The 23371-nt window shown below is 38.1% G+C and overlaps 2 long non-coding RNA genes across 8 annotated transcripts in view; one reads left to right on the forward strand and one right to left on the reverse strand.

Moving 5' to 3' along the window:
- The window catches only part of LOC125459723 (uncharacterized), a 147729-nt gene that overhangs the window by 66834 nt on the left and 57524 nt on the right, over positions 1-23371 (forward strand). The window contains exon 2 of one of the 3 annotated variants that reach the window (XR_009446793.1): positions 112-225. The exons of the other annotated variants lie outside the window; for them this stretch is intronic. This is a non-coding gene — a long non-coding RNA (uncharacterized LOC125459723). The remainder of the gene's footprint in view (positions 1-111; positions 226-23371) is intronic. 3 annotated transcript variants of the gene reach the window in all.
- The window catches only part of LOC125459722 (uncharacterized), a 206883-nt gene that overhangs the window by 66706 nt on the left and 116806 nt on the right, over positions 1-23371 (reverse strand). For all 5 annotated transcript variants that reach the window (XR_009446791.1, XR_007249092.2, XR_007249093.2 and 2 more), the window contains one exon: positions 1247-1319. This is a non-coding gene — a long non-coding RNA (uncharacterized LOC125459722). The remainder of the gene's footprint in view (positions 1-1246; positions 1320-23371) is intronic.

Below are 23371 nucleotides of genomic sequence, written 5' to 3' on the forward strand. Positions count from 1 at the left end.
TATCAATGCTGACTTGTTAACTTCAGTATATCTTTTAAATTTTACTATATGACAGAAAGAATACTGTTTAAATGTTTGTAACACAACCAAAACATCTGAAATAAATTCCAGAGATAGCAAGGTGCAGAGCTGGATAAACACAGCAGGCCAAGCAGCATCAGAGGAACAGGAAGGCTGACGTTTTGGGTCGAGACCTTTCTTCAGAAATAAATTCCATTTTTATTTGTAAGTTAAACATTTATGTTTGAAATTTCAGAACTTTTGATGCATGTGTTAAAGTTTTTGTAAGTAATTTACGATATTAAATGTCTCTTCTGTTGGTCTTTTAATTTACATTTCGTGATCTTGGCTTTGATAAGTCGACTGTTGGTGTTTGTGCATTTTCTACAGCTTTGTGGCAGACTCATAGTCTGAGTTGTACCACAAGCAGATTTGACAGCAGAATCTTTCATAGATGCCAGGCTCGCAGGATCTACATTAGAATGGGAAATGCAACTTAAGAAGCAATGCCTTCCAAGCTCTCCGAAAACATAAAACAAGTCTGGAAATCCATGTTAGTTTCTGCATTTACCACGATTTTCTCCCAAAATCAATGATTCTCATGAGGAATAGTTCTGTCAGTATGACCAACACCTAGCACCCAAGATCGAAGGGTTGGCATTCATGTTTAACCTTGAACAATTGATTGGAAGTTGTGCAGAGGTATAAGGATTAATTTAGCCCTATCCTGAAACGATAGCCACCCAACAATTTTCAGTATGGGTTACTGAATAGTAATAGCAGCAGAATGCAGCTGATTCCTCTCCTCTTTGGCTTTGGCACATTGGTGCTAACTTCATTACCCACTGCCATCTCAGTGAATTACACAAGATTGGAGTCAAGCCTGAAACTTTCTTTGTTTGTCAAACTTGCTGGTGCAGGAGTTATCTCGAAAGGAGAAATGCAACTGTAGCCTGTGTCTTACTGGCAGCTTTATCCTTTGTGTCTGGACTGCAAGAGATAGTGCGGGAAATTTGATTGGCAGACTTGGAGAGACAGGAATTGATCTAAAATGGCACACATACATTAAAATTCAACAATTGGTTTGGAGCTTACCTTTGCCTGACTGCTGGTCAGGAACAGTCAATAGCGTTCCTGGAGAGTTGATCCATTTTTTAAAAATCTAGGTATCAGCTGTTCAGATCCATACAATTAAATATTTCAAAAGATACACGCAGATATGCATGCATTTTACGCTCCAGCTCACCTGATCACTTTACAGACTTTGAATTTTGCCAATTAGCTCATATCCATTATGGGCTCATTTGATTTCTTCCCTTCTGTAGATTTAAGAAGAAGAAATTATCAAAGACTTGTTTACACTTTTCATACATTGAGTTATTTCATGACCTTTTATGTGAAAACAAAGAAATAAAGGATATGGAAAAGAAAAACACATTTAGGCAAAACATTTTTATGTGATTCAGGTCAGAATGACACGTACAGCCACTAGATAACACTGTTTTAAAGTGTTGTAGTTTAATAAGGCAGGAAAGGTATAAAGATCTCTGTGTGTAAAAGGTGAACTAGCCTCTTAATTAGCTGTTATTGTAGCATTCCTTGATAATCTTTCCCCTTTCCTTTATATTGATTAATTATCAAAATCCACAACACAAAAGAAACTCCACAAAAGTCTTGTCAGTGTCTTCTTTAATAGGCTGGGAGAGCAATATAATCTGTCAGATCCAGAAAGAAGCTTCAAATATGCTAATGAACAATGATTAATGATGGGTTTCTATATTCTATAAATATGAGGACTCAATCTGCACCTGCAATTGGGACCATGATAAAAAAAATCTTTACAAAGCAATATTTAGCAAATCTCAATTATAAAGATTGTCATTCTCTTTAAAATACTGGTGGGTGTGTTTTTAAAGATCCATGGGCTCATCACATTTAATTTATACCAGGCTGCTCGAACAGATCAACAATGAATCTGTTTAAATACAGGAGTTTTTGTTAAAAACACATTGTTAGGTTGATTTGAAGATAACCATTTGATTGTTCCTTTGCAAATCATCCATTGACTCCACACATTTTTGCAGCAATCTGTAAAAATGTTTTATAAATTTCTAATCATTTGCAGTCAAGATCTAAATTTGTAGGAGATAACTCCAATATATTAACAAACTTCAGAATAAACAGAATCAAAATAATCTATGAATCAAATATACAAGAATGGGATGCTGTATTTAAGAAATAAATATGATTTTAGTCTTTGATAGGTAAACAGACAATTGTGCAACATTGATGGATGTTAACCGTGTAGCATACATGTAAACCAATATCTGTGCTTTGAGTGAATTCATTTAAGTTCAAACATTTCTACTGTTATTGATACACTATGTACACATGAAACTTGAACAAAAACCAGATTAGGAAAAAATAATTAAATGTATTGAATATTCAAGACAACTGCTGATTAAATATGGAAAAGGTAAAATAAAACTTAATAGTGCAGAAGAAAAACATGTAACCTTTACCTTACAACGCATTAAGAAGTCTTAATTTAAAGCTATTTTCTTGTGGTTAATGAATCACTGACTGTCAATGTTTGTGTAATAATATCATACCTCATTATATATTTACAGTTTTTATGTTGCCCTAAAGTGAGATAACTTCTGTGTTTTACTGAAAGTTGGAACAGAATTTCTGTAGAATTGGATTAAGTCTTTATATCACAGTTGGGGGTTGCTGCTTTTTGACATGGCTCCAGAGGTTCATAAACAACACATATAATTATGTCACTGCACATGTTTGTGTTAAATTAATCTTTCTTCCTTTCTTTTCCAATTGATTGGGCTCTGACTCACCTCAGACAATGTGTATTAAAAAGGCAATATGTGAGTTGATTGTTGAAATTTCTGATAATAGTTGAAATTAACAATGCTTTGGCATGGATTGACATTTTTAAGGTCAAACCTGTTATGCAGGGATTTAAACATATTCCCAACAGCCTGTTGTTTTGATAGCAAAAAGACTGACACAACATGGCTCTCTTTCTCTCTCTCTCTAAGTGACATGAATTCCATCTGAGTATTATCAATTTTTTAAAAACTTCTTCTGTTAAACAAGTTTTAGCAAACAGAAAATTTATTGTTTGACAGTTTTTCACAATTTTTAAATTTAATCAAGTTGTATTTATTTATAGATTGCTATTTTCTGCTCTGTTGTAGAGAAAAGTACTTTTCCACTGCTCCTCAAAACATATATCTGTTATCTTCTGGCAGATAACAATTAACTGAAATTATAGTATTAATTTAGTAAAATGCTGACTTTACCAACAACAGCAGTGGAAGACCTTTGACCCTTTGCTCTCTTGAAATGTAATGGAATTTTTTTGTTAGATTTGTTTAGGACTGGTTGTACCTTGGATTTTAATATATAACTAAACATTCTTCACTATGTTCAACAGAAAGAATGAATTGGAACAAAACCAGGCCTGTTCACTTTTCAGATCTTTGAGCCCTGATTTATCTAAAGCTTGAAGCTGGTTCGGTTCATTTTGAGCCCTATGTAAGAGGAAAGCAATTTGCTTTCTGTTTAATTGCTGCACTATATTTGTGTTACTGTCTGTATCCTTCATTCTCATTTTTCTGAAACACACCAATTATTTTATTACATTGTAAAATTTTCTTTGATTTTCACACGTGCCATTCCCGAATGCTTAAAATTTTTCCATTTTTAAAAAGATCAATCTTTTGTTCCTTCTTTTTGTCTTACATTCTGTTTGCAAAACTGGAACTTTTTTTACGATTTATTCTCCAGTTCTTTTTTTTGCCCTTTTACTTATTTATTTTGTTTGTATTCCTTTTGAAAATGACAAATTCATGCCTGCAAAGCTGAAAATGGTAAGAACATTAAATATCAAACACGCGGGAAAAAGTCCTTGAATTTTATTTGCAGCCAATTTCTCTGAAATGTTTGTAAGAGTTCACAGTAGTTTGCTAAACAAGCATTGATACTACATTCTGTAATTACTGCTGTGCCTATATTTCCCACACAGCTTGAATAAACAGATATTCCTTTATAACTTTACGTTTTGAAATCTCCAGTTCCCATTGAAATGAGCACAATGTGCTTGTTAAGTAAATGATTATTATAAGTCATTGGAGACATATTCAATTGAATTAACCCCTTTGTATGTGAAAAATGGGTTCCTTCATTTGCCTAAATTCTGCTTCTTTTGAGAATTTTTTCAAGCTTCAGCATTGACGATCCACCACATTAGCAAACTGTAACCTGAGAGCGGGGTCTTAGGAACAGCAGGACCCCTCTGGCCCCCATTGTTTTGCTAATCAAGATTATTGCCAGCATTGAAATGTGGAAGTATAGACTAGCTGACAAAATTTGTCAGCTTCCCATGAAACAATTATGGCTGGTTAGTGAGGGGTGCTGGCAAATATTAACATATAAATGAACTTTTTTAAAGATGTAGAGAAAACATAAACAAAAAACTCCAGGCTATATTCAGATGAGATAGTTCTTGGCTCTGCGTCTTGCCCTTTTAATCATGTGAGTGCTGCTGTTAAAATGGAATTTGTTCAAAACTACTTTTAAGCAATAAAGCAAAGAAGATTCACTCCCCTGCTGATAACAACAGGAGATTGATTACGCCTGCAAAGAGGGAATGATTTCATGAATGCAACTGCCAGACCTCCACAGCAGTGTGTTCTACAAGCTAGTTACACTTTATAGCATGGGTTTCTGATATAAAGTAGCAGAGTGGGACAGGAGCTGAAAGCTCAATAAATGCAGTCAGGTCAAAAGTGTCATTATTGTATCTCCCTCGTTCCAATGTGGGCCCCTGTAGGTACACCTCTTGTATTTAAAAGGGAGATTTACTAAATACGTAATGAATAAAACAGATCTAAGTATAAAAGATCATCTGTAAAATCCATTCTTACTCTTCGTGGTGAGGACAATAGACTTGCATATCTGAGAAATCTCCTTGTGCATTCTCAACAGATAATGATGCTAATGGCTTGGCCCCATTAAGTATTGGTGTTGTATAGATTAGTTCACAATGCTTTGTGAGCTCATACAATATTCTAGTGTCAATTGTCCTTTTTTTATTGAGTTTGCTAAAGATAGCCCACTCTTTGCAAACCAACTCTCTGAGGTTAAATTTTATGAAGTTGGCTTGATTAGCATATCAAAGTGTTGATTTTTTTGTGACTATAAAAGGAGAGGGAGAGCAGCAGCAAATACTTCTTTTCATCTTTGGAGGCCAGGAAGGTCATTCTTAGTGAAAATAATCAAGACCCATCACTGCTAGTTGTTTGCCCAATACTACTTCAAAGGGATGAACCAGGCCTGACAGCTTACTGTTTAAATGCCATTGAATAGATTACTTGGATGAGTGATGAAAATCTTCTGACACATTAATAATCTGACTGAGATTCTTCCTGATGTAGTTAACGTAAACAAACAGATACCCTACCAACATTTAAATTTCATTCAAAGAATAAATCTTTTCAGTGGTGGGATGAATGCTTTTTTTTAACTGCAGATATTAGCACATTTTCTGAACAAAACTATTAGCAAGGGCAGTCTTATTGATTACTTGATGGGTTATTTTTGGGCTTAACCTTATAATAAAGAACATGAAAGAATGCACAGATGTGAGGTATTACTGCAATTATATATATGACAAGATTTGCTGAAGCACTTTTGTTCCGGGAATCTTTTGCTGCACTTCACCATCCACGTCAATATCTAATCTATCTTATCTTGTACAGTCACAGAATGATCAAAATAAAGGTCACATTGCAGTAATTTGCCTGAGCCAAGGAAACACCTTAAATAACACATCAAATCCAGGCCAATCAAGATGTACTTCTGTAGCCATGTATAATTGTTAACCCCCACTATATTTCACTCCACCTGTTTTCTTCAATACATATGTCAAAAAGTATGCTGTAGAATTTAAAGGTCAGTGTTGTTTATGATCCTGTATTAAATTTACTAAAATAACCAATGTCAGCCAAGTAAGTTGAGTAGGTGTATGTGCATGTATGAATCTAACATTGGTACTCAACTAAGATGTAATGTTGGAGATACAGGTCTGTACTGTTCCAATTTTACAAAGTGTCTATTCTATTCTGAAAGTTAGTTATAGTACTTTTTAAATGACCTTATGAACCATTCCAAAATGATATTAATATGTCTACAGCAGTATAAGCACATTAGGAAAATAATTTTTGCTGGCCACTTGGTTCCATTGATTCAAATAGATTTTTCCCACCCACTGTCATTTTATTACTGGGTCCAAAAGAGACCAATTTTGTGGAGTAATTCTTATTTTTCCCTATATTCAGGGGAAGGTTAGAGGAAGCATTTGTCATGACAAGGTGCTTAACATACCATGCATGCCCAGTTCAGTCTGGGGTCATAACATTACTACTAAAAAAAGTGAACAATGAAGCATTTATTGTCCCCTATAAATGTGTCCTTCATATAAAAGCAGTCACTATAGTGACCTCTGAAATGATGATTTAGCTTTTGGAATTATTTGTGCACAAGATGATTTACAGCCCCAAACTGGATCCATTAAGATGTTCATGAATATTCTGTCTACATGATTTTTGTGGATGGGTTCATTCAAACTGATGGAAACTTTGATTTCCTGTGTTAATGACCACAATTGATAATTTGATAGAAGCTCTGATTAGCAACATTTCAAATTACACATACACTAAAAATGGTGCTGTACTGGCGTGTAGTGCTAAATCTGGGATAACATTAGTTTAGCTATCAAAGTGATCATGGAAGAGCACCTTTACTTTTATCCCAAGGGCTAAGGTTGTCGCAAAAAATGTTAAAATTGGAAGGAATTTAGTCAAGGGGCAAAATAACAGTGTGGAATATCATGATTTCATATCTACAAAATGTTGACATTCCATAGTATCAAATTCTGTGGAGGAGTGAACTGATGCAGTTAAGAAACAGACAGAGACTTGTGTATAATCAGCCTTCATGTATTGCCAGTTTTGAATAATAACATTTATATGCCTCAACTTACCTCATCTGCCTGGCACAGCCAGGGCATAAATAACCGAGAACAATGGAATTACTATTACTCACTGGCTGAGCAAGAGCTACATCACTGTATTCTTTATAATTGGTGGCAAGAAGATTAATGTTTTGTTAAATATCAGAGTAAGGTCATGAGGGGACTTATAGGTCTGTCTAAACACCCAGTCTTCTGGTTCTTTACGGAAATGAAGTTGTAGCATTCCCTCTAATTATCATGTGCTTTTTTCAGATGGGCTCCATCCTGTCTGCTTTCATTCTAATGCTACAGGCAGACAGATATTTACAAGAACAGCCTGACAATAATAAGGAAACCTGTAATGAGGCTGAACTAATCTTATGTTAAAAACAGTCTCCTTGGGAAAATCATAAAGGATATTTTCTCTTATGTTATAATAACAGAGTAACAATGCTTCAAATATGTATTTTTGGTTTTGTAGAAGTTTGACATGTATGGAAAAATTATAGTCTCGAGACAGGAATTAGAAGATCAAAATCCCTTGACACCCTGTATTACTATTAACTGAGTCAGTCATTACAGTTAAATCAGAAATGATACCTGGAAGTTCAACTGAATTTATTGCCATTCTTAAAAATTATGGATCTTATACGAAGCTAATCCTTTCTACCTACCTGTTCTACTTTTTCAGTGAGATGCTGTAGATTTAAGAGGCATGGATAGTATCTAATACTGACTGCAACAAGATATCTAGAGTGCGAGGCTTCTCAATGCAAGCCAAGAAAATCCTACTTTACCGCTAACACCGGAATTTTGAACCCTGCCAATCTAGAACAGGCAGACTTAAGCATGAAGTTAATTTTCAATGTGTATCATATTATCAGACAACTCTATTCAAATGTTAGTTACAATGCTTATGAATTCATCTTTAGTTAAGAACATATGCTAGGTTTCCGGGGAAAATAAAGTGTTGCAGTAAAGATCTGATGTTCGTTGACGGTTCAAGAGTCCAGAAAGATATCCATGTCATTTTTCTTTAAAATTCCATTGTGGAATTGTGCCATTGGCAAAGTGGGGAACCACATTGCGTGTTGACTACTTAACCATGTAAACCATGCTTGAAGTCCATGGGTTAGATCGCCAGTTTGTGTTGAGAAGACAGATTTCAGCCGATATGGGAATGCCACAGTTAGTTTTTGTCCCAGTGAGGCAAAAATATCAGCCTCTGTTTCCATTAATATTCACTAACCAGGGAAGCCTCATGGAAGGTTGCTCTGTACATGGGGTTGGGGCGGGGTGGGGGGGAGGAGTTGGCGTGTGTGTGTGTGTGTGTGTGTGTGTGTGTGTGTCCACATGAGCTGCTGTGAAGAATGAAAATATTTTGATTCATACCAAAGTTAAACAGACTGAAATCGCCAATTAAAGATCTTATATCAGAAATATCCACATCAGGAACAGTCCAGAGAATCTCAGGCCTGCATTTGGGTCAGTGCTTTCTAATCTAAAAAGAATAACAGAAAGAAACTACCGTAAGGCTATGCAGAAAGAGCAGTGAAGCAGGGCTTGCTTTCAAAGAGACAGCAGAAGCATGAAGGGCTGAATGGGCACCATTGTATACTGAATGATTCTACAATATGGCATAAAAAGTACCTCAAGAAGTGATACAAAGTGTCATTAATGGAAAATACTTGTTGGAAGGCTGATGATTGCCAGCACACCGGCTATTTCTGTCAGAACTATGTGGCCCAACCACAAAAATGGCAGATGTAACTTGTGCAGTGTTTAACTCTGTGCACATTTTAATTGGCACTTTCAGGCAGTGGTGTTCAGTCACATTTTATAGTAAGAAAGACTAGTTTAATGAAAAAAACATTCAATTGCTATTAATTTTCCTCATAGCAAATACAAAGTTTTGTATTAACCCTTCAATGCAACAGTTCAGTTGCCACTTTCAAAGTCTATTGTTTGATGTTTAAAAATATTTTCAAAATATTTGATGAACAGAAACATTATTGTGAAGTTTGAATACTTTAAAAAAACAGAAAAAAACATGGTTGTGGATAGAGGGAGCCACACTAATTTAGTATTTCTCAGTTGCTTGAAACAAAACGTATCATAAACCAGCTTCTAATTATTTTAAGCTACTTAGAAAAATACTTTGCTGAATTATAACTAGTGCCAGGTAATCTTTCAGCTCTGAAAAGTTTAAAGCATTCCCCCTGCAGCAATGCACAATATAAATGCATATCTTAAATACTTCCCATTGTATTTTGCTCTTCTATTAAAGTGGCTTTTGTCCAAAGCAGACAATTTGTATCCATCATATCATCTAAAGGTGTGAAAAATAGAAAGGCATTAGTTATTAGAATTATGTGAACAGATTTTCTTCCCACAACCTAATACACAAACACCTACTTAAATTACGGGCTTCTGGTAAGTCTCAGAGAACTTATTTATTATGGCAGTTGGCGACAGTAGATCACAAAAACTAATTAGCAGTTTCCTATCTCCACCCATTAGGTGAAATTTGAGTCTGTTTCTAAAAAAAAGGTATTACATTTGCAAATCTTGAATGTGTTATTATATCTATGAAGAAATTATGATTTCCCACTACAAATTGTCAAACTGGTTTCATGTTTTTAAATACTTAAGAATCAACCAGCACAACTACTAGTCAAGCAAGTCTCATCACTATCCAAAATTGTCTGGCAACACAAGACCCTGGGTAATGGCACAGCTACAAAAGAAATAGAAACAGCAGGCATGGTTACACAACTTTGCATAGAAGCATTTGCCCATTATTGCCCTGTATGAAATAAAATTAGGCTCAGGGAGTCTGCCAACCAAAATCCAGTGCACTCAACTGTCACAGATCAATTGGTCATGAATAATTTATGTTTTCATAAGAAACGTTTCCTTGGCTCAGTTGCTAAAACTCTTGATGCATCAGAGGTTGTGGATATGAACTCTCATATTGGGGCTTCGCCCAAGGATTTAGGCTAGCACTTCAGCACAGTATTGAGGGAATGTTGATTTTAAAAGACTTTCTTCAAGTGAATCAAGACACAAATGTTCAATATTCCTGTTCTGCTGAACTATAAACTGTCATTAAATCTGTTCAATGAAAATGATGGAGTTTGCCTAGTCCTCTGTCCAACATTTCTCTATCAATTAATATTGCTCAACTAAAGCTCTTTAACCTCAGCTGTTTGTGCAGTTTGCAGTAACACAAGGCACTGGGCTCCGAATAAGTAATTTGTTATGTGAGGTCCATTGAAACAATTAAACAAAAGAGAAAAAAAAGATAGTTTAATGAAATATTTCTACTTTTTAACAGAAAGTGACTTCCAGCTTTTGTTTCTATTCTGTCTGTCGACCCTTTACACAATGCAGTTATTGACAGAACACATCAACAAGTACATACATATAATGTTGTAAACTTCTTCAATATAAATTACACTTCCTACAAATGTAACACTTCTTATGTAGAGTTTCCTTTGACCACCAAGGCTAAACCCTAATTCAAGCTCTCCTCAGAACTTTGCTTTGGTAAGTGAGGAATCAGGCATTTTGACTTCAGGACCAGCCCAATTAAGTTGAGACTGTCTCAATATGATGTGGATGTTTGACATGACAGCTCAAGTGGGTACCTCACGGTCTCGTAATTTACCCTCTGTCTGATATTTTTGAAAGCAGCAAATCTTGAGTCTGGAATGCTCTTTCAAGACAGAATAAAGTCTACAAGGGCATTGTGAAGGATACACTTAGAAGCTTTGACATCAACATCAAGTCCTGAGAGAAGCTCAGCCAGGGCTGTAAGGGCTGCCGACCCTGATTGGACATATTTCTGGAGTTTCGTCACATGTCTTCACATCTTCAACTGCTCCACATAGTAAAGCCCAATATTTTTATGACAAATAAATGCAAGTGTGAGAAGAAACTTAAAAGAAAACTTTATATTTTAATGCACCATGAATTTTTCTGCTGAGTCTTTGATCTTGGTTTTGTCTTGAAGATTAATGTGCAATTCCTTGAGGCTCCAAGGCATCCCTATTTCTGCACCTGCCATAGTCAATTAAAAAGGTGTAGCGTCCATAGAAACTAATTGAACATTAAAGACAGAGAGACAACATGAGGAAAGGAAATGCTGAGCCAGCGACTTGCCCAAAACTCAATCATTTGCGATATCCTGTGTTAATTGTTGCAACAGAACATTCTGAGTGAAATTGGCCTTAGCAGTCCTCCACAGTATTTGCTGAAACTCAACTAAATGATCAAGATGATGAATGTGGTCATCTCTGTTTTGTAAAATGGGTACCACAACACCTCTCTGTCTATATTTTTTTTGTCAATTTTCTTTCTGCCAGGCTTTTACAAAATAAGCAACAGCAAACCGAACCTTTCTTAATGTTGGAACACAGCTAGAAGCTATCAATCAAAAGCTGTGAAGGGCTGAGATAACAATCAATCTTGAATGACTAATCCTGGTCCTGTTCATGCAGAGAAAGGACCTGACAAGATCATTGAATCAGTCTATATAAATTCCAAGTCATCTTACCTGCTATTTTTCTCAGCAGATGCATCTCCAAAACCAAAATAAATAAAAGAAAAACATCAAAATTAATGTACAATAACTATCCTTTAGTTAACTGTATAATTTCCTTTTGTGTCTTCTAATATTTTATCAAAACTTTTACTCTCGTCTCTCTCAAACGTTTCAGCTTTGGCTTAATAACTTCCCCACAGCTGTTGAAGGGAGTTGTCAACAAAAACATCTTTTAATGTTTACTGTGGTTCTGGAGGCAGGTCTGCAATTTCTTTGGAATTGGCTCTATTGTTTGCCATTGTTATGTTTGACATCTTGATGTGTTAAAATGCAGCCAGCACTTGGAGATTCTGAATCCCATTATTCAAATTTCCAGTTGGCATTGTGAGGATAGAGCTTTCTCTTCTATTTCAAAAGTATACTTTATTCACAAAAAAATCTTTGTACATATACATCGACACAAAAGCAGTTCAGTTCTGCACAGTTGCATATCAAGTAAACTTGAATCATTGGAGTTTGACTATACACAAAACCACGAACTCTTTTGCACATACAACACTAATATTAACATGTACCTAACTGAACAGGCCCCCATTTACCTTCAGCAGGAAGACCTTAGACAGTGGTCTTGCCCCACTGTGCCCTGGCTTGACGTACCCCAAGCATTAATGCATCCCTCAGCACATAGACCTGGACCCAATCAGTTGGGATTAACTCCTTGTTCTGGAAGACCAACAGCAAGTTTCAGGCAGACCAAACAGCATCTTTCACCGAGTTGATGGTCCTACAGGTGCAATCGATGTTTGTTGTGATGTGCATCCCAGGAAACAGACCACAGACCTATCCCCTTCTCCCACCTCAAGCTCGACCTCCATTTCCTACCTACTAAACTCATTCCGCTCCCTTGACCTGTCCGTCCTCCCCGGACTGACCTATCCCCTCCCTACCTCCCCACCCATACCCTCCTCTGCACCTATCTTCTCCTCTATCTATCTTCATTCCAGCTCCCCCTCTCTCCCTATTTATTTCAGAATCGTCTCCCCATCCCCCTTTTCTGATTAAGGATCTAGGCCCAAAACGTCAGCTTTTGTGCTCCTAAGATGTTGCTTGGCCACACTTTGTTATCACAGAGCACAGAGTTTCGTGTCATGGAGCTGCCCGGGATAAACCTCGACAAAAACTACTGCAGCTTTCTCAAGACTTCTTTGCAAAGGTGAAGATTCCAAAAGGAGATGTGGGACAGACTCAACACCCCCAGCAGCCGCTTTGAAGGCAGAGGGCGGTGGTGCAGAAAGTCCAGGCCTAATTGATGGAGGTCATGGGTGGCGTCTTTCTCACCACCACACAATCAATGTCTTGGTGCTTGGAAAGTTCTGGTGATGAAGTATTCTGTCAAATGACTTGGACCAGCTGCTCAGGGAGCCACGTGACAGGATCCACCCTCTCCCTTTCCCGCAGGGTCACGAGGAAGCTATGTGCTGACGAATTCCTGATGGACATGTGGTCAAAGATGTTTTTCTTTGCAAATTTCTCTACAAAGGACAGGTGATACAGAACGGTCCAACTACTTGATGACATTTGGTGTTGACATACTGAGGGTCTATGCACAGCTTACTGCAGATGCACACAAAGGTGGCTGTCAGGATGAGGGCAACATTGGGTGCATTATTCCCCCACTTATCCAGAATTTTGTACATGGAGTCCCTGCAGAACCAGTCTACCTTAGGTTTCCAGATGAAAGGGAAGATGGCTCAAGTGACTGAAATGGCACAGTTTTGGGGGATGGGCCAGACCTGTGTTATTTACAATAACAGAGGCAGTGTTTCACATCTGATGACCAGGTTCTTAACTGCAATGAAGAAAGAGTGGTGCTCCCGAAGACCAGGATTCTGCCTCACTTTGGTGACGCACTGCTCCCAAGATTTTGTGCATGCCCCAGCCCCTCCAAACCATATTCCCAGCTCCTTCAGGTAGTCTGTCCTAACGATGAAGGGAATGAAGGATTGGTCAGCCCAGTTCCCAAAGAACATGGCCTCACTTTTGCCTCGATTTACCTTGGCACCCAAGGCCAGTTCAAACTGGTCACAGATGCCCATACAGCCTCTGCTTGTCCTGGACAAGGACATAATTGTAAGGAAGGAGAGGCGCACAGAATGTGCGTTTATACTTAGGATGGGAACTCTACACACTGTGAGTGTCTGTGGCATTGGTCTTCAAAGCTATCTAGTGTGTTGATGGTACAGATACACCAAGCAAAATTTTCCCTGATAGAACAATAGGTCTAAGGGCTTTAGTACCCTGGAGCAACTTTGCGAAAATGTCATAGAACTGCTCCTCATTGAGCATAAGTAACACATGTGGGTGGAATTAGTTAAATAAGATTGAATAAGGTAGGAGGTGAGAAGCTTGTACAGAAACATGTAGTGTAGATCAAGTAGCATTAGGTAGTAGACTTTATAGAAATATCTTTCAGTAACATAACAATAAGATTAGAGCCTGGTTATATTGCTGAACACCACCTTCTAAAGTATTTAGTTTAAATATATATTAAACAGTGTTCTAAAGAAGTCTCAGTCAGACAGTTCTTGACCTTGCTCTGTCTTCAATCAGTTCATTCTGAACCTAAACTCATGGATATTGCCTTTAAATGGATCTTCCAATGTTTGCTGGAAAAACGTCAATCCCATCTAAGGAAACTGCTGAAGAAACCAAAATAAGCACTTCTGTTGCAAAAAGTAAATCATTTGTAAAAGCAGGTGGACACTAACTTGATAGCAGATGTGCCCCACATGAAGTAAGTTACCACTCTGATTTTGACTTTTTCTTCCACTCTGGGCTCTCCAGATGACTTTGTTGACATAATTAATATAGTTACTCTATATGAGCTAAATAATGGTGATGGTAGTGGTTCTCTTGAGAGGAGATTAGGAAGCTTGAAGAAAAGCAGTCCATGTTCAAATGCAACAAAATCTGGACAATACCCAGGCTTGGTCTGATGAGTGGCAAGCTTTTTGGGTAGTGTTGTCGAACAGTGAGACCCAAGGGTTCGGGTACATGCTTCTTTGAAAGTTATATCACAGGTAGACAGGGTGGTTAAGAAGGTATTTAGCAAGCTTGCCTTCATTGCTCATATCGCTGAGTATAGGAGTTGAGACATCATGTTGGGGCTACATAGGATGTTGGTGAGGTCATTTCTGTAGTATTGCATGCAGTTCTGGTGGTCCTCCCACAGAAAGGATATTATTAAATTGTAGACGGTCCAGAAAAGACTTACAAGGATGTTGCCAGGACTGGAGGGTTTGAATTATAAGGATATGCTGGACAGGCTACTTTTTTCTCTGGAGCATAGGAGGTTGAGGGGTGACCTTATAAATATATATAAAATCACAAGTGGCATAGATAAGATGAATAGCAAAGGTGTTTTGCCTAGGCTCGGGAAGTTCAAAACTATTGAGCATATTTTTAAGGCGAGAAAAGGAAAATTTAAAAGGCACCTGAGGGGCAACGTTTTCAGGGAGAGTGGTTGTATTAGAAAGTACTGCCAAAGGAAGTAGTACATGCAGGCACAGGAAAGGTTTAGAAGAATATGGGCCAAACGCACACAAGTGGGAACCGAAAGAACTGCAGAGGTGATGTGGATGAGAAACAAAAACAGAAGTTGCTGGAAAAGCTCAGCAGGTCTGGCAGTAACTGTGGAGAGAAATCAAAGTTAACGTTTTGGGTCCAGTGTTCCTTTCACAGAACCAGTTTAGTTTGGGAAACTTGGTCGGCATGGATGAGTTGGACTGAAAGGTCTGTTTCCATGCTGTTTAACTCTGACTTTATGAATTTATTTGCGGCACACCTCCAAATTTTAGTCTCTTCTTCCTGCCCTGTGTCACTCCGCAATTTTATAGGATTCTGTTAATGACTGAATATTTTCTGAACCTTTCTTTAATATTCCTACCCACCATCAATGGAAATATTCAAATACAAAGAGGCTCTACAAATCAGTGTAAATTTGGATGAGGTAACCAAAAACAGGCACATTACTATTGTGGGGATTGTGAACAAGTACAAAATAAGGACTCACATATCTTGGCAAGCTTCTTGAGGGCCTCTCTGTCGTTGCGGGGTAGATTGTCCTCTACATCTCTCTTACTATGAGAGACATGTTAAAGAGATATAGGTAAAGTGCTGTTCTATTTGCCATTTGTTCTTCATTTGTTTACAATGTATTTTGTTGAATGGAATGCTTCTCACAGCCAAAGATGGCATCCCTCTTTACTCACACCTCCTTCAAAATGATTTACACAATCCTCTCAGAAAAGACAGTATTTCATTCATTACCCTGGGAATTACGACATTTTGTATTCATTTCCTAGCTCATCATCAGAGCTGCCCTGCAAACCACCCTTTTATACTTCCCAGGGGATGTACAAAACCTTAAAAGTTATACCAGCAAATGTAAAATGTTTGGTCTAGAAACTGAGTGCTGTTTGTGAGATAGGCATGGGCCCTTGTATGAACAGTTCAAAATTGGAAGGATCTCTTTTAGGATACTTTTGGCATGAGGTGTCCAGTGCTGGCAGTACTACAGGAGCACCATTTCAGGCCCAAGGAACCATTATAAACTAGGACATTTTGCTTCAAAGAATATAATGAGTAAGAATTTAGTTAAACATGTATTTAGTGACCACGGTTCATTGTAGAAACTTGGATGTCAGATCCTAACCTCTATTACATTGCATTTTTTTCCTAATTGTGGTAAACCTTATGTGCAGAGGGTAATAATTTTTGCGAAGTTACCACTGCTACCTAGTCTAAAAATAAAACTTTGAAAAATCCCCACTTAACCTCATTTTGAGTTGCTGCCAGTCATGAAATTCAAATGTTCAAATGCTTTACTGAAGCTACTAATAGATTTCTGGATTCTCAGTACCATATTCGAGGCAATGACCATGAAATATGCCAGCAGCCGACAAGCATTTCATGCGGCAGATAGTTAAATATGTAATACATTGGTCCCAGGTTATTAGAATGATGCTTTGATTTGGCAAGGCGACACATATTTTTCTGCTTTTTCTTGGTAGTTTTCCCCTTACTTTTCTGTTTACCCAATTAAGAGCACACCAGGAAAAGTATTGAAACAACGATACTGTTATGATATTTTGCTAAATAGTATAGAAATGCAACAATTGAACATAGTCAAGACTTGTGTACTTCATTAGCCCACATGTGCCACTTCCACAATGGGCCCCATGGATTGAAAATTGCTAGTTTGGTGATTGCTGGTTACATCCCTATGGATGAGACACACATCCTGGCTGTGTTGTTTCATACACCCTATAATGTCCCTGTTTTTAAAATCACTGCAACCTGTTAATGAGCTATTAAAACTAAGTGCACCTTTTTATTAATAATTATAAACTTTACTTTTATTTTCTTACATATTTACAAATAGTGGCATTATAGAGGTTTGGACAGGAAGGAGGCCATTGAATGATTTGGTGTAAGCTCCCTGTAAAGCATTCAAGCTTACAATTAGACAGATGCCTTCAGAGTGATATCAGGAGGCACTTCTCAAACAAAAAGGTGGTGGAAATCTGGACTTCTTTTTCCCTTAAATACCATTAGATACTGGGTCAATTGGAATTTTCAAGCCCACAAGTGACAGATATTTTACTTAGTCAAAGATTTCAAGGAATAACTATCAAAGGCAAGTAAATGGGGTTATGGTACAGATCAACCATGATCTAATTAAATGGCTGAATTGATTTGAGTGGCTGATTGACCAATTTCTACTGTTGTGATTTAAAATGAACTAGATCCAAGTTGTAACAGCTATTAGCATTTTTAGATATGGAGAAACAGCATTTTATTGAACAAGGAATGGAAACTTGACTCTAAACTATGGCATTTAGAGAGTAGCAGTAGTACAACCTCCAAGTGTAGTTACCAGGTACAGATTCCTCACTACTCCAACACAACAAAGAAACAAGTAAGTGCAATACCCCAACTTGTAAGTTAAACAAACTGCTTGGGAAATTTTTTCAGATCATTCTGCACCTCATACTTTAAGGACATCAATCACAAAATAGCATTGACACGAGGTCCACATAAATTTTAGAAATTTAGAATATTACCCTCGACTGCAGGCTGTAAGAAATTGCAAAGCTACAGCAGTCTCCATAGGCAAGAAGGAAGGAGGAAAAAAAGGAACAAAATTGTATATGTCAAAAGAAAGTCTTCATAATGGTAAAGTACTTTTGAAAATTAGAATTGCCTCATTTTATTGCATATAGTATACATTATCATCTAAATTATGTAGTAAAACAAAAAATTGTCTGTCAAATTGCTGAATTACACTTAGAAACATACAATTTACCTAGTGTGGAGTTTTTCTTTCAGGATAGGACTTAGAATTTATAAACAACCACATTAAATTAGTCTACTAGTTGCTTAACTATTGTGGTTGATAGCAAAGTATTTTTGTTTCAAGAGCTTTCAGCTGTAAGTCTGGAGCAGTCATCATCTTGAAAAGGACCTGCAATTTATATAAATGTGTACTGTATGAAAAGTAGGTGTGGGATGAGTGTAGGCATAAAGGAATGCTAAATTATAGAGTTGGTAAAATGTTTAGAAGATTCCAGAGCACTTTATGTCATGGGGGTGGTGTGTGCAGTGCTCGTGCTCTTAAAAATAAAGTTTTAAAAAAGCAGAAATATTTACTTCAAAAAAGTAGAAACAATAATTGAAAAAGAATTGCATTGATTTTGCATCATTCACAACCTTAGGATGTCCAGATCACATCATAACCAACTAATAGGTTTTGCAATGCAGTCATTGTTAGAATGTACGAGGTCAATTTACACACAGAAAGCAAATGACAATGACCAGATCATCTGTTTTAGGTGCAGGTTGAGGGATAGGTATTGCCCAGCAATTTTCCCTGAATAATTGTGGAGCTGGCTTGAAGAAGCACAAAAGTATTTGGTCAATGGTCCTCACATTTAATGTGGTTATTTTTGAAAGAATTTCTTGAGTGCTCTTCTGAGCTGCTGACAGGCAGTCCTGGACTTATTGCAGAACCTGATGATTATTATGATGCTTAAGGAGGCCATTCAGCCCATTCCACAGAACCAGCTCTTCAAAAGAGCATCATTACCTAGTGAAAATCTCCTGCCTTTCACCATACCCTTGCACCTATTACAATCCAAATAATTATCCAATTTCCTCTTGAATGCCTCAATTGAACCTGCCTCCACCACATTTCAAGGCAAAGCAATCCAGACTCTATGCGAAAAAGTTTTTTTTCTCATATCACCCTTGCTTCATTTGCATATCACATTAAATCTATGACTTTTTGTCCTTTTTCCTTTACAAGTGGGAACAGCTTCTCCCCCTCTATTCTATACCTAGTAATACAGGAATGCCATGACAATTATTCTGTTGGCAAGAACTTCTGGTGACTTGTGTGATTTTCTTGTCTAATATACATTTTATAGTTTGTAGCTGGTGCAGCCGATCCCTGTGTTGGATCTCCTTATTAATAGGGGCAGTTTGAGAGAGATATCTGCCAAGGTTTTGGCATGCTGAACATATTCCAGAGTATTTCCTTCAACATACATGGTGGGTAGAAGAAGTAATTATTTGACTAACCAGGTGAGGACAACATCTTTCCAGGTGATCTGTGGAATGAAAATTGACCAGTTTAATCACAGATATCGTCCTCCACTCATGGGACAGCCAATGATGAAAACAAAGTACTTCCCAGGATATGAGGAAGAAGCCCCTGTTTGCTTTTTGAAATATTGCTCTATGCTCTTGGACATTTACTTGTCACTGCAGCTGGGACATTGGTTTCTTATCTCACCTCTGACAGCTCAACATTCACTTAGTAGTGCTCCAGAATGTTATAGTGGGCTTAAACACAAAAACTTCCGCTGACACTAAATGCGCTGCAGTTCTGCCTCATGGACAGCAATCAGGACTACTTCCGAGTCCCAAACCCAATCTCAGACAAAAACAAGCACTAAAAGGAATTTTAATCAGGCTATCCCATTAAATGTCATGGACCACTCTCTCTGTGACTCCCTTGTCCATTCCACACTCCCCTCCAATGCCACCACACCCGGCACTTGCCCCTGCAACCACAGGAAGGGCTACACTTGCCCCACACCTCCTCCCTCACCCCCATCCCAGGCCCCAAGAAGACTTTCCACATCAAGCAGATGTTCATCTGCACAACCGCCAATGTGGTATACTGCATCCACGGTACCGGTTGTGGCCTCCTCTTCTTCGGGGAGACCAAGCGGAGGCTTGGGGACTGCTTTGCAGAACACCTACGCTCGGTTTGCAATAGAAAACTGCACATCCCAGTCACGAACCATTTCAACTCCCTGTCCCTTTCCTCAGATGACATCCATCCTGGGCCTCCTGCAATGCCACAACGATACCATCCGAAAGGTGCAAAAACAGCAATTCATATTACACTTGGGAACCCTGCAGCCCAATGGTATCAATGTGGATTTCACAGGCTTCAAAATCTCCCCTCCCCTCACTGCATCCCAAAACCAGCCCAGCTCGTCCCCACCTCCCTAACCTGTTCTTCCTCTCACCTCAAGCCGCACCTCTATTCCCTATTTGCTAACTTCATCCTGCCCCCTTGACCTGTCCATCCTCCCAGACTGACCTATCCCCTCCTTACCTCCCCACCTACACTCACCTCTACTGGCTCCATCCCCGCCCCTTTAACTTGTCTGTGTCCTCTCCACCTATCTTCTCCTCTATCCATCTTTGATCCACCTCGCCCTCTCTCCCTATTTATTTCAGAACGCCCTTCCCCTCCCCCCTCTCTGATGAAGGGTCTAGGCCCGAAATGTCAGTTTTTGCGCTCCTAAGATGCTGCTTGGCTTGCTGTGTTTATCCAGCTCCACACTCTGTTATCTCGGATTCTCCAGCATCTGCAGTTCCCATTATCTCTCATCCTCAATTAATATTTTACTTCAGTCTTCATAATGGAACAGGACAATGCAGGTTTAGGCATTAGGGAGGACTGTGAAATTAGGAGAAATTAACACAGAGAGAGGAGATTATAGTGGTTTCACAGCCTTAAAAGTGGATAAATTTACAGGTCAGGATGGCATCTATCCCAGGGTGCTGAGCAAGACAAGGGAAGAGATATCAGGGTCTTTGACAGTAATTTTCAAATCTTCTATGGCCACATGTGAGATGCAGGAGGAATGGAGAGTTGTTAATGTTGTCCCATTATTTTAAAAAAAGGAAAGGATAGTCAAAGAAACAAAATGTCAGTCAGTCTAACCTCAGTGGTGAGGATGTTATTATAAAGAATTCTGAGAGACACAATATATACAGAGAGATACAAACTCATTGAGGATAGTCAGCATGGATTTCTTAAGAAACATTCATGTTTGATAAATTTGATCAAATATTTTAAGGAACTAACCAGGAATGTTGATGAAGGTAAAGCATTTGATGTGGTCTACATGGACTGTAACAAGATCCCTCATGGTAGACTTGTCAAGAAAATAAGAGCCTGTGGATCCAAGTCAAAGTGGCACATTGGATCCAATACTGGCTGAGAGGAAAGAAGCAGAGGGTGATGATAGAGGAATGGTTCCATAAGGGTTCCTTAGGGCTTGGTGCTGGGGCTCTCACTGATTTTAGTATACCGAATGATTGAATGTAAATGTAAGGAGTATGATCAAGACATTTGTAGAAGACATAAAAATTGGCAGTGTGGTAAATAGTGAGAAGGATACTGTAAACATCAGAAGGATGCCAATGGACTAGGATGGGGGATTTCAAGACTGGTATTGCATTTTTTAGGTGAACTGAGAGACACTTAAGGGGCAACTTTTTTTACACAAAGGGTGGTCCACGTGTGAAATGAACTTCCTGAGGAAGTGGTAGATATGGACTCAGTTACGATGTTGAAAAGCTACTTAACTAAGTGCATGAACAGAAAAGGTTTGAGGGTTTCATTGGCCAGGAGCAGGCATTTGGGACCAGATTAGTTTGGGATGGACTGATTGGACTGAAAGACCCGTTTCCATGGTGTATTACACTGACTGGTCAGGTGGGCACAGCAATGGCAAATGTTATTCAACCCAGAAAAGTGCAAAATAATGCACTAGTGGAGGGATAACAAAGCAAGGAATTACATTATACCAGGTAGGACTCTGGAAAGTACTGAAATCAATAGCATATCCACAAATCCCAGAAGATAGCCAGGCAGGTAAAGAAGGTAGCTAAATAGCCATATCGGACACTTTTCGTTGTTTAATTCCAGGTTTCTTGAATAAACTACAACATAATTAATTCATTATGAAAGAAGATTGATTCAAAAAAGATGCCAAGCTGATTAACATAGTTTGAGATATGAAGGCATAAAAGGTTTCCCTTATAAAGTACACACACACACACACACACACACACACACACACACACACACACACACACACACACACACACACACACACACACACACACACACACACACACACACACAAAATACCTCCCTCTGCAGAGATTAATTCTGAAAACGCTTTGGCCAATAAGTTTTCATCCTTGAAGGAAGAATAGAAGTGTGAATTTTCAAAATGACTTTCAGTTCAAGTCTTAGTACACATAAATGGGTCTCATTAAACACAGGAAGTTCTCACTGGCATCTTCACAGACACAGTTCATTTGCAAAATTTTAGGAATAAATCTTTCAGAGGCTTTTCAGTGGAACAGCTAAATCAGAGTTTCAGTAATCACACCACAACTCAAAAGTTTTCCCTTTAACATACAGATGCACTCTCTCAGCATGCTGTACGTCAAATGACCTGCAAACTGTATCCAGGACAAAAGCTACCTCCTGACAACCATACACCCAGGCATGTAATTTCCAGTAAATATATCCAAACAACTGGCTTAAGGAATGTGAATTCCAACAAATATCTTTGATATAAATGTCGCAATGTTATGCTTCAGTGACTCATTTTAACTGTGTGATTCTTTAGTTTAATCTAATAAACTACTGTCCATAATGTTACGTACGAAACTCTAAAAAGAAACTAATAATGTAGCATCATTAAAACAAGTCACATCACTCAGAAGGTCCAATGCGGCATGAATCCAATTCTGTCATCTTCGGATCCATGCATCTCCTTTCCTGACTTTAGCAAAATCCAAAGTTTCAGCCCAATGCACCTACAGGCTTCAATGTGTGTTACAGAGACTGACAGGGCATTTGAGGGATCTATCTAGATCTATATCCTGTCCAGTTTATTTACAAGGATGCTACTGAATAAATGAGTCTAGATAAACATTGCCTACTCCCCATGTCAGTCAACTCAGTTTTATTAACAGAAAGCAATGCTATCAGTTGGATAAGCTATTTAATAATGATTACTTTCAACCTCGCCATGGTGTAATCAGTTTTAGGATTTCTGCCCTCCTTGCTCTATTCATAATCTAATCTAGGAGAGTTACCATGGCTTCATGAAAGAGAAATTCGTCGAACAAATTTATTAGAATTTTTTGAGTATGTCTCAGCCAGAGTAGAAAGAGAGGAACGAGATGTGTTGTATTTGGAGTTCCAGAAGATATTCAACAAGGTACCTCACAAAAGGAGTTGTATATTGGCATGAATAGAGACTTGGTTAATGGGCAGGCAACAGCAAGTGTTGAAAAGTGGTCCTTTTTTAGGTAGGTGAGCTATGACCAGCAGGGTTCCACAGAGATCAGCACTGGAACTGCAATTACTAACAACATATATTTATGACTTGGAGGAAGGCATGAAT

This window comes from Stegostoma tigrinum, chromosome 16, assembly GCF_030684315.1.
Source record: "Stegostoma tigrinum isolate sSteTig4 chromosome 16, sSteTig4.hap1, whole genome shotgun sequence".
NCBI lineage: Eukaryota > Metazoa > Chordata > Chondrichthyes > Orectolobiformes > Stegostomatidae > Stegostoma > Stegostoma tigrinum.